Here is an 11,803-nt window from a genome sequence, read left to right on the forward strand (position 1 = left end):
TGGATCTCTGTGAGTTTGAGGACTGCCTGGTCTACCTATTGGGTTCCAGGCCAGCCAGAGCTATACAATGAGATCGTGTCTCAAAAAAAACAAAAAAAAAAAAACAAAAACAAAAAAAAAAAACAAAAAACAAAAAAAACAAAAGAAAACAAAAACAAAAAACAAAAAACAAAACAAAAAACAAAAACAAAAAAAACCCAAAAACTAAACAAAATAATGGTCTGTGTTTGAGCTGATTTTTTTCCCTATGGAATTTTAAGACGTATGTAAGTCATACCCATGCACAAGGCACAAACTCTGTCTTGAGTCTTTCCAACTGTACCCATGTGACCAGCACCTCCATCCAAGTATATAATGTTCCCATCACCTCAGAACAGTCCTTCTGGGCTTCTCCCAGCCTGCTTCCCCTGATCGGGTGATCCCTGTCCTACCTGATTTCCATCTCCACAGGTGTGAGTTTTTTCCTGTTCCTGCGCCTTGTACACCTGAAGCCTGACACTCTTTAATGACCAACTTGTCCCACTCAACAGGAAAAGAAAAGAACCATTTACTGTAGGGACTGAGTCCATCTGAGAGACCCTTTAGGGAACCAAGATCAACACCACACCTGGAAGTAAGAGCCGCCCCCTGGTGGCAGGCACCAGGTTGACAGACCCAAAGCTGTCCCTGAAGGCAGAAAGGAACCTTAGGATGCAGGACTGCCTCTTGCTCTCCCCGAGAGTCACCAACCAGGGAGGAAGGTCAGCCTCGTGATTCTGTAGTCAGGATGAGGAAGGGCAAAGACAGGAGCCCTCCCTGTGTGAAGAGATGGTGTTGGGCTTATAGTTGACTTTCTGACCTTCTAACCTCCTTCTCTCCAGAGTGGAGCTAACTGGGTATGCCTGGCTGAACCCAAAGAAAGTGTCTGCACTCACTTCCATAGCGCTGGGTTGGAGCAGCAGGAGAACGTTCTGTCATAGACCCAGTGCTCTCTGGAGACTTCTCTGTCAGCTAGGGCTGATGCTCCCAGCACAGAGTCTTTGTGGACTGGGGGGAGGGAGGCACCCCATCGTCATGTATGTTGAGGGGGAAAATGAAGTCGGGGCTCCTTAGGTGAAAGGCAGAGAGAGATCCTTGGCCTGCGTAGGGTCCATTCCTAACTGGGCCCTCTAGACCTTCCCTGGGAGTCGGCCCCAGAATGGTACCAAGCAGCCGACAGCACCATTGTCTAGTGAGCATTTCCTGTGTCCTGCTGCATCTGTCCATGACCTTACGAAATGTGAGGTAAAGGAATCCCTGCTCTACAGGGGGAAACTGAGGCCAGAGGGGTAAGATTACAGATACCATCAAGGCTGGGACACGCAGAACCAGCGGAACCCAGGGCTCAGGGGCTGTGCGCTTCCAGCCCCCACCCCCACCCCATCTCTCTCATCTCCCTCTTACCCTTTCCTGTCCTTTCTCTCCTCCTTTGTTCTATCTGCCCCATCTTTCTTCTCTCTTTCCAATCTTGTTGGGTTTTTTTCCCCTTCCTTTCCTGGATTACACGTGGTCTTTTGTCTACTGTTCAAGAATAGCCCGCCTGTTCACCAGTATCTGGTCAAAGCAGGGGCTTGCATTTCCTGAGTCCGCGACCCCCGAGTCCACCTTGAGTCACCATTTCACTAAAATCAGTGCTTTCAAAGGGGCTCTGGTAGAGGAACCTGTAACACGGTGCTGCCCTCTAGTGACATTCGTAAGCATGAACAGTGGGGGAGGCTGCCAGCCGATTGAAGTCTTGAAATTAGAGGTCACTGCTGCCCCCTGTTGCCCAGGTGTAAAAGTGCAGCCTGTTTGGAGACCAGCGGGAGGTGGTGATTGAGAAAGCCAATTTTGTTTGTTTGTTTGTGAGTTTGTTGTTGTCGTCGTCGTTGTTTTTGTATCTGAGTGTATTATTTAATCTTTAGACCCTGAGCCATGTCACCTTGTCTGTGCCCTGGATGACTCCATCGTGAGAGCCTTCTATTGGCCACACTGCATAGCCAAGAAGAACTTTGCCGTGCACAACCATGACTAAGTCACTCTGCTTAAACTCCTTGGGGACCTGAGATAACCCTCCACCCCGCTGGATCAGATCCCCACAGCTCCCAGGCCTGCTGTGTCTTCCAGATCACTTGTGCAGAGACACCACTGATGGCTGTAGTCTCCTCTTGGCCAGATTCTCCACCTAGGCTGTTCTCCGGGCTGCCTTCTCGGGCCTGATGGCTCTTGATATTCCTTGTGACTCTCAGTCTCATTTTTCTGCGAGCCTAAACTCCTCTGGCTTCCAACTAAAGAACCAGCCTATGTGGATAGTGTTTGGCCGGGTTCAGAAGTCAGGGAAAACAGGGGTCAGGTGGGATAGAGTGTGCAGCCATGATTCTGGCTGGCCTCACATCTCTGTGTTTCTGGGGAAGGAGGTGACAGACATTATCACCTAATGCCACCCAGGGAGCTGACACAATTTTACCAGGTTCTTTTAGTTAATGGCTGCAGGTCCTGGGATCTAAACCTGTTCTCTGGCTCTAGAAACTTGCCCTTGACCTCACTATGTGGGCTGAGGGAGCCGGGCTAGGAGGAGGAAGCCAGTAGGATGTTTCTAAGAAGGGCCTGTGGGTGAGTCTTGGAGGTTTCTGCAGTATTGGGGTTCTTAGTACCTGCTGTTTGACCTAAGCCATAAGTTAGACTTTATCCAAAACTCAGAAACAGTAGGAAGTCCCACTTAGGGGTCTGTTGTGTACGTATCATCTGACTTGATTGTCACAAGAACTTACAGGATACGTGTGTCAGGGTAATGCTAGCTGCCTCTGTGTGATGCTCCTGGCCACTTACATGATGACCTTCTATTCCACAGGCATGGAGTTGGACATTGCAGACAGAGATGGAGAAGTCCCCCTATTCACTAAGATCATACCTGGAACCCACATTCTCACTTGCACCCCATTGGTGACACTCACCACATAAACACTTGTGGCTGTAAGAGAGGCTGGAAAATGTAATGTCTTGCTGGCAGGTGTCTCAGAGTCAACATTATGCTATGGAGTCTTTGCTAGAATTAGGGTGACCACAAAACTCTTGTTAACAATCTGTTTAACCAGCTTACTCGGCTAATCAGGACTCTGCAGGCTGTTTGAATGGGACACTCCCGCCACACGCCTGCTGAGTGGCCAGCAGGCCACTCTCTGGTACCCTTGTCCCCTCTGGCTTCCTGCCACCAGATTGCATGCTTGCCAAGAGTCTATTAGGTTTGTTTCTAAACTGGCCTGCGCCAGCCACACTGGCCTTTGTGAAGAGGCAATTGGATTAGCGATCCCATAAGCTGGTGAAATATGAGCACAAAAGGAACAGATTTGTTTTCTAATGAAAACTCAATGAAGACTTGTGGTTTAAAAACTACTTTAAATTGGGCACGGAGGACACAACTCTGAAAGATCTGGAAAGAAATATCCAGGGGGCAGCTGCAGTGACAGCTCAGCGGCTAAGAGCATGTGCTGCTCTTACAGAGGTCCCAGGTTTGATCCCCAGCACCTCACCAAGTGACTCACAACTGCCTGTAACTCCAGCTCCAGGGGTCTGATGTCTCTGCCGGCACCTGCCTTCATGTGTGCACACACACAAACACATGTACAAATGTACGCACATGTGTGCATGCACATGTTCACATGCACACACGTTCACATGCATACACATGCACACACGTGTTCACATTCACACATGCACACATGCACATGCACACAGGTGCACATACATGCACACATGTGCCTGCACACACATGCACACACATGCACATGCACACGTGTAAACACATGCACATGCATGTACACACATGTACACACATGCATGCACATGTGCGCACATACACACAATTAAAATAATGAAAATAATGTTAAAAAGGATAAAACACAAGAACGTAGAGGGAGTCTGCACTCCTGCTTTTCCATTAGGTGTCTGCCAGTCCCTGGGTGTCCTTCACGTACGGGGGCAATGTTCAAAGCTCGTGAACGGGACTAAACTCAAGGAATAGATTGGAAAACAGGGGTTTGTTTTTAAGTGAATTAAGTCTTCCAGGAGATGAGTGTGTCAATCTCTGTGTTAGCTCTCGCTTATCTGATGTGCTCTGGGTCCAGGGTTTGGTTACTAGCCCGCCATTCTAAAAATTCTCATGAACCGGGCGTGGTGCTGCACAACTGTAGTCCTGGGTACATGGCAGCCTTAGAAACTTAGCAAGACCTTGATTCAAAACAAAAGAGAGGGCTGGGAATAAGACTCCTGGGGAGAGAGCTTGTGTAGTGTGAGAACAAGACTCGGGATTCAGTCTCTGTCACATCAGAGAAAAAAAAAAAAAAACAGTCCCTGCTGCTTGAGTAACTGATTCCCCTCCAGTCCCAGCTCTGGTGGATATGTGGGCTTTTACAGAATCATTATCCCCATTTCACAGGTGAGAAAACTGAGGTCCAGGATAACTGAAGATTAAAAACAGCATTCAAATCCAATTCGTAAATAGCTTATGAAGCAGTGGATTCCCACACTGTTTTTTCATACGTCTTTAGTTAGGTTAACCCAGTCTCTACTCTTTCCTTTCCCATTACAAAATAAGTTTTTTTTATTAATTTTTGACATAGGATCTTACTGTGTAGCCCCGCCTGGCCTGGAGCTCTCTTTATAGATCAGATACACCTGCCTCTGCCTCCCAAGGCCTGGAACTAAAGGTGTGTACCACCGAGCCTGACCTGAATTTTTAAAAGATGTACTTTAAAAAACAAAGTTTTAAAGATTTGTTTTTATTCTGTGTATGGTATTTTCCCTGCATGTATGTGCGTGCCTAGTGCCCAAGGATGTCAGAAGAGGGCCTCAGATCCCCTGAATCTGGAGTTATGGTTGTGAGCTACTGGATGGGTGCTGAGAACTGAAACGGGGCCCTGCACAGGAGCAGTGAACACTGAACACTTGTAACTGCGGGGCTGTCTCTCTAGCCCCAGAATTTAGAACTGAATTTCTAAGCACAGCTTAATTATAGCACGTTTGAATATAAGTGGCCACATGTGACCAGTGGATAAAGCACAGAAGTACTGCTCCATGCTGTGCAACTTTTAACCCATGCATTTCTGTTAGTGTATGTGTGTGGGTGCACATGTATGTGTAGGCACATATGCATGTATGCACCCATACAGTCCAGAGGATAACTTTGGGTGTTGTTTACCAAGCACCACTCACCTTTCTTTGATGGAGTCTCCCAATGACCTGGAACTCATCCAAGTTGAGGGATCCCTCTGTCTCTACTCCCCCAGTGCAAGTGCAGGCACAGGACACCATGCCTGACTTTTAACATGGCTTCTGGGGCTTGACCTCAGATCCTAATGTTAGCAGGGTAAGCAGACTCCTGACTGAGTCATCTTCCCAGCGCCCAGCACATAACATTCCTGTCCAGTTCAGCTTTTCCATGTCTTCTTGCCATCTCTAGGCCACGATGTCTTCTGCATCAGCCCTGGTCTTGTCATTTAGATAGCTCTTGATTTCAGCAGAGTAGATTCACAGCAGAAGAGAGGACGGGGCTTTTCAGCAGCTGAACTCTGTCATGTGGCACAGTCAGGGTCAACTATACCCTTGCCTGGCCCACTCCTCCCTACCAACAGGAGAGAGTATACAGCAGGCAGCCCTCCAATGCATGCCTCTTAGCCTGATGACTTCAAAGAGTCCCGCGTCCTTCTAGGCCTGAGTTGTCTAGGGTAGGATCAAAGTGCCCAGCCTACAGCCCCACTGTGAGGATCAACTATAGGCAATACCTGCTTCATGCTTCATGTGTGATGGTACATGCCTGTATTCTCAGCACTCAGGAGGCTGAGGTGAGAGGAGTGTGGGTTCAAGACCAGCCTGTACCACACAGAGAGATCCTAAAAAGAAAAGAGAAAGAGAAAGAAATCACCAAGGAAGTTTTAATTACTTAGGATGCTCCTCTAACTCAGAACAAAGATACAACAGGAAACAGAACGGGGGTGCGGTGGGGGTTTGAGAGTCCACTTGGCTGCTGCTGTGATAAAATACCACAGCCAAGGCACCACACAGGAGGCTTATTTGCCCTTAGAGTTCTAGAGAGAGCTCACATGTTGAACCACAAGCAGAAAACGGAGTGAACAGAGAGTAGCCCTGTCTTTGAAACTCAAAGTCCTCCCTCTAGGCAACATACGCCTTCTAACAAGGCCCCACCTTCTAAACTTCCCCAAAGAGCACCACCAACTGCGGATAGAGTCATCCTCGTTCAAACCACCACAGAGAGAAACACATTTAAAAGACTGCTCTTCTGTAGAGATCCTAACGTATACGCAGATGTGGAAAGAACTATTTGACCACTCCCAATGTTCCTTTGACTTTTTTTCTTTTTTCTTTTTTTTTTTAAGATTTTATTTATTTATTATATATAAGTACACTGTAGCTGTCTTCAGACACACCAGAAGAGGGCATCAGATCTCTTTACAGATGGTTGTGAGCCACCATGTGGTTGCTGGGAATTGAACTCAGGACCTCTGGAAGAGCAGTCGGTGCTCTTAACCGCTGAGCCATCTCTCCAGCCCTGACATTTTTTTTTCTTGTTTGTTCGTTCTTTTGTTTGTTTTGAGGCCTGGTCTACTGTGTAACTCTGCTGAATTTGCTCTGTAGACCAGGCCGGCCTCACACTTCCAGAGATCCACCTGCTTCTGCTGGAATTGAAGGTGTGTACCCGACCTACAGCAGTTTTTTTATTATTAACTGTTAGCAAAGCAAGAATTTATTAGTGAGCGTTGGGACTCCAGGCTGGCTGAGACCTAGAGCCAGAGAGGGAGCAAGCTTAACATGACTACCATTTGTTCTCCAAATAACTTCCCTGTCCTCCTGGGGCAGTGGTACCCCTCTAGTGTGGATGTGACTATGGTGTGCGGTCTCCCTGTCCCACTCTCCCTTCCTTTCCCCTCCCTCCCTTCCCCCTTCTCCTCCCTTCCTCCCTCTCTCTCCTTCCCCCTCCCTTTCCCCTTCTCCCTCCCTCCATTTCCCTCCCCCTCCCTTCCCCCTCCTCTCCCCTTTTTGGGTTCTCCAGAGATTAATGTTTGTCTTCTGGTGGCCAGAACATTTGGGACAACCCTACCCACTCCTGTCATCGTCATTCTTTGGTTAGCAATCATGTCGATCATGTCAATCAAGTCCAGATCCCAGAGTGACAGTCAGGCTGCAGACAAGCCACAGCTGCTCTCTAAGGAGCTTCCGAAGATGTCCCCTGGGGTGGAAACAGTCAATTCTGTTAAAAGGAACGCAGAGGGATCTTATCAGGGGAAATGCCTGAGCCTGCTGGTCTTCTGGAAATTCACTGAAGTGCATTCTAACTGTAAAAGTCAATTGCTTATGATCCCCAAAGCCTTCCAGAAGGCACAGGGGAGACACCAGTTGGGGGAGGGGTGCTGATATTAGCTGGTGAGGTTCTGAGCACATTTATTTGATCCTTATAGGAACCCTATCAGGCGGATATTCTTACACACCTGCTGGGGCAGAGATGGGCATACTGGGGCTCAGAGAAGTGTAGACCTAGACGGGACCTAGCCCCAGCTCACTCAGATAACTGGGCCCTTGCTTGTCTCGTCTGCTCTTGTGTGGCCTCAGATGATTCTGCGCTCCAACTTCCTCTCCCCAGCATGGGAGTGGCAAAGGCTTCAAGCTTTTAAGGAGCATCCAGGCCTCACTGAAGGGCCCTAGGTACCTTGTTAGCACCGAGGAACAGAGGAAAATCACAAGGTCTCCTCAGGTCCCCAAGGTGGGGGCAGTGAGGGTAGGCAAGACAGTGTGGGGGAGCTGAGGGGAGTGCCTTAGGGAGTTCTGTTTTTGGTGTCTGCTCAGCAGATGACTTTCCAAGCTGAGAAACACACGTTACAAACTCTAACCTCCTCTTGCTTAAAATAGAGCTGCTGAACCAAAAAATGCCAAGCACAGGGAAGAGTCACCTGCCTGGCAGGGCCAGACAGTGCCTTGGCCCCGTTTATACCCTGGTGGATGGTGTCTCAGTCCTGTGTCTCAGGATCCTCACAGTGCTGAGACAGCTCCATCTACCAAGGCTCGTGCAGCCTTCCTGCAGATAAAGAAAGCAAGGACCCCAGGGCCCATGGGAGGGTGACGTGGCCAACAGTGACTTAGGGACTCAGGCAGCCCCACGTCCAAGTCCTGTCTCAGCCATGACCAGGTCACTACCTTCTCTTTCTCCACCTGTAGAGGTGACAATATTGTAAGGCCCAGCACACACAGGGTTCCAGAGCCTCTGGCCTCTTCTTTGTTTCTGAAAACAGAACTCCTGGTATCCGTGGACGTTTGAAAAGAGAGGAAACAAGACTAGGAGCTCAGGGGCACTCGGGAAGCGGCCTCAGCTTCTGTAGCATCCTTTGTGGGAGCACAGGTATCTTGATCCTCACATGGGAAAGTTGAAGCACAGAGAAATGGGAATGTTCTATCCATGTGCACCTGAGTAGAACATGAGGGAGTAAGGATTCGAAATCAAATCTTCGTGGACCTCAGCCATGCTCAGGATCATCCACAAGAACCCCCCCACCCCCACCCCAACTTCCCACCACTGCCATGACCAAACCAGTTCCCAAACCTGTTGGTCAGCCCTTGATTAGTGGAAGGGTCCGGTGCCCTTCCCCCACCCTTAGATTCCTGCCCAGGTTTCTGCCTCTCTAATGCAGAGAAGATTCAGAAAAAAAAAACAAACTTGCTGATGCCCTTACTAAAAATAAAGCCGTGGCAACTGTGTTAGCTCTCCTGCGTCAGCACCCCACTTCTGGGCCACTTGGCCGACATCCTGACTCTCAGGGGGTGAAGGCGTGCAAATCTTTCTCTATAGGCACTGAGCCCCAATTCTGTCCCAGAGCTGAGGTCTTGCAGGCCCCAGGCCACCCGTGTGACCCCAACAGTGGCTAAATGCTCCTAGGCAAATCGGCATGGCTTCTCCATTTACCCAAGGCAGCTGTCAATCACTGAAAACATGGAGACTTACTCCTACCTCCCATTCCTCTCCAGATTACCTTTTGGGGTTGAGGAGAGCTCTGGGCAGTAAAGGGCTTGCTGCAGAAGTGTGAGAATGTAAGATTAATCCCCAGTACCCAGGTTTTAGTCAGGTGTGGTGCACAGGTTTGTAATGCCAGCTGAGGAGGTCAAGAGGGTCTTGGGCTGGCTGACTAGCCGCCTGCCTGAATCGGAGAGCCCCGGATCCTCATAAGAGATCTTGTTCCAAGAAAATAATAAGGTGGATGACTCTTGAGAAATAACACCCAAAATTGACATGTGGCCTGTGCACGCATACACATCCATGTGCATGTGTATCCCTCCACACACGTGCAGATCCACATCCATCCCCCCTCTCCCCCAAAGAAGAACTTTTTGGTTCTCTGGACCCTGAGCTAGGTTAAAGGTGCCTGTGTGTCCACATTCCTTCTTGGAGACGGTGAAGGGACCTGTCTTCTTCCCACTTCTGGCTTCTGGATGTCACCTGCTTTGCCTCATCTTGGGGTCCCTCCTCCCAAGGGTGACTTGCTTATGCTGACAAGTCTGTGGGTATCTCTTCTGCCTGCATCCTCCCTCAGCACAGGGATCCCAGAGGTGTAGGTGTCCTTAGGGGTCATTCTTATGCTACTGACGTTCCTTAAGAGACAGACAGGAGAAAAACCAACTGAACAAACGAAAACGGCATTCGGGCGATTGTGAAATTGAAACAACCCACACTCAGGAAGCGATGGAAGTTAGGAGCTCCTAACTGGCACACGCAAGTCCCCATTTGACCTTAAGCTGCCACTGTTTGTGTGCTGCACACACACAGGTCTGAGTGCTGGACACCCAAGGATGATCCTTGGGGGAGGGGAGCATATGTGGAACTTGAGGGATGTACTGTAGTGGGAGGAATGGAAGATGGCCGTAGCTCTGAGGGAGGAGCTCAGAGGAGAGCGCCTAGGGTGGTGTCAAGGAACAAGTCCAATGGTACTGAGTGAGAGTGGCCAGGGTGTGAGCCAGCTGAGTTGGGAGGATTAAGTACATCAACACCTGAATGGCATGGCTGCTGGTGGTGTCTCTCAGAGGTTGGCTGAGTGGGAGGGGGAGAAGGCTGTAATGAGTCTGGGCCAGAGTTTACAGCAGGAACTGAAAGTTGAGATGTGGGTGGAGCAAGCAAGAGTAAGAGGCGATCTGGAGATTGGCCTGAGTAGTCAGAATGATAATAATGCTTAAAACACTGCAGCGGACACCTGGGAAGGCCAGCTGCAGCAGACACCTGGGAAGGCCAGCTGCAGCAGACACCTGGGAAGGCCAGCTGCAGCAGACACCTGGGAAGGCCAGCTGCAGCAGACACCTGGGAAGGCCAGCTGCAGCAGACACCTGGGAAGGCCACACTGCAGCAGACATCTGGGAAGGCCGGCTGTCGCCAACAGCTTTAGGACCGGGTAACTGGCGCTGTGTCAGATGTCTTTATATGGGCCCATATGTAGGACTCTGCAAAGGGTACCATTTTGGAGCATGGGGACAATAGTGGGGTCCTTCAGAAGTGGGGTTCATGGGAGGCTTCCCAAACACCTCACAGCTCACCCTGGGCTCATCCAGAACCCTTCCCTGAATCTCCACAGCCAAATCCACCAGTCACTCTTGACCCATGAATTAGGGTGTATCAGCCTCAGTGACAGATTGGTCCCTGAGTCTCAGATCCTGACACGATGGATCAGACTTTCAGAACAGCTGGTCCTGATAGCAGGCAGCCTTGCTTAGCTCTTTTGTGGTGCTACGCCTGTTCGGTCTGCTGTCGAGGGAAGGGGTGGCGTGGCATGGGGGCAGGACTTTAGAGATCAGGCCTGGGAGTGGCACATGTCAGTTCTGCAAGGATCCACTGGCTAAAGCTTGGGTTGGGGAAGTGTCTTGATGCCAGGGAGCATAAGCAGCAAGGCTTGCTGTGTGAGCAACTCTGCAGTGTCCCTTCTCTTCATCTGTTGTCGAAGGCTAGCCCCCTCAGCCTGTATCTGACTAATGCCATTCCCCTGGCTGGTCCTCACTCCAAGCAGCAGCCCCTTGCTTTTTCTGAGGTGTGGTGGTGAGACACGATGTCGTTTAGCCTAGACTGGATTTGAACTTCTGATCTCCCAACCTCTACCTCCCAAGTGCGGGCTGCCATGCCTGGCTCTGAAAAGCAAAGCAAAATAAAACAAAACAAAACAAAAAACAAACAGATTATAGTGGAACTGCGTGTGGTTTTGCTTAGAGTTTTTCCCTGGTTTTCAATTATCCTGAACAATCAGCCTGGGATCTGGAAAGGTGGCTCAGTGGTTAGGAGCACTGACTGCTCTTCCAGACCTGGAGTTTGATTCCCACATGGTGGTTCATAAGCTTCTGTAACTCCAGTTCCAGGAGATCCTACACTCTGTTCTGGCCTTCACAGGCACTGTGCAAGTGGTACACAGCCATACATGCAGACAGATATAAAATAAAAATTAAATAATAAAAAAATGAATTTGTGGACGTTACTTCTGCCTGGCCCTCCTGTCTGTCTCTCCAGCCCGCATCCTAATTCTCTCGATTCCACTCACACCAGCTTCTCTGCTGTTCTCTGTCACCAAGTCACCTCCTTTCTGCTTTTAGCGAGGAACCTACGTATGTGGCCTGGATTTCCTCTCTGGTCACTCCTGGATGGTTTGGCACGAACCCCTCCAAGCATTTTCCTCCTTCTTCACACCTGTCTTACTTCATCTTTTCGTGCATTTGTCAACCCTCCCTGCTTGCTGGCAAGCCCGTTCTACTCCCACCGGGAATGGAGGGCACC

This window comes from Rattus norvegicus, chromosome 3 (assembly GCF_021556685.1).
Source record: "Rattus norvegicus strain SHRSP/BbbUtx chromosome 3, alternate assembly SHRSP_T2T, whole genome shotgun sequence".
NCBI classification, from domain to species: domain Eukaryota; kingdom Metazoa; phylum Chordata; class Mammalia; order Rodentia; family Muridae; genus Rattus; species Rattus norvegicus.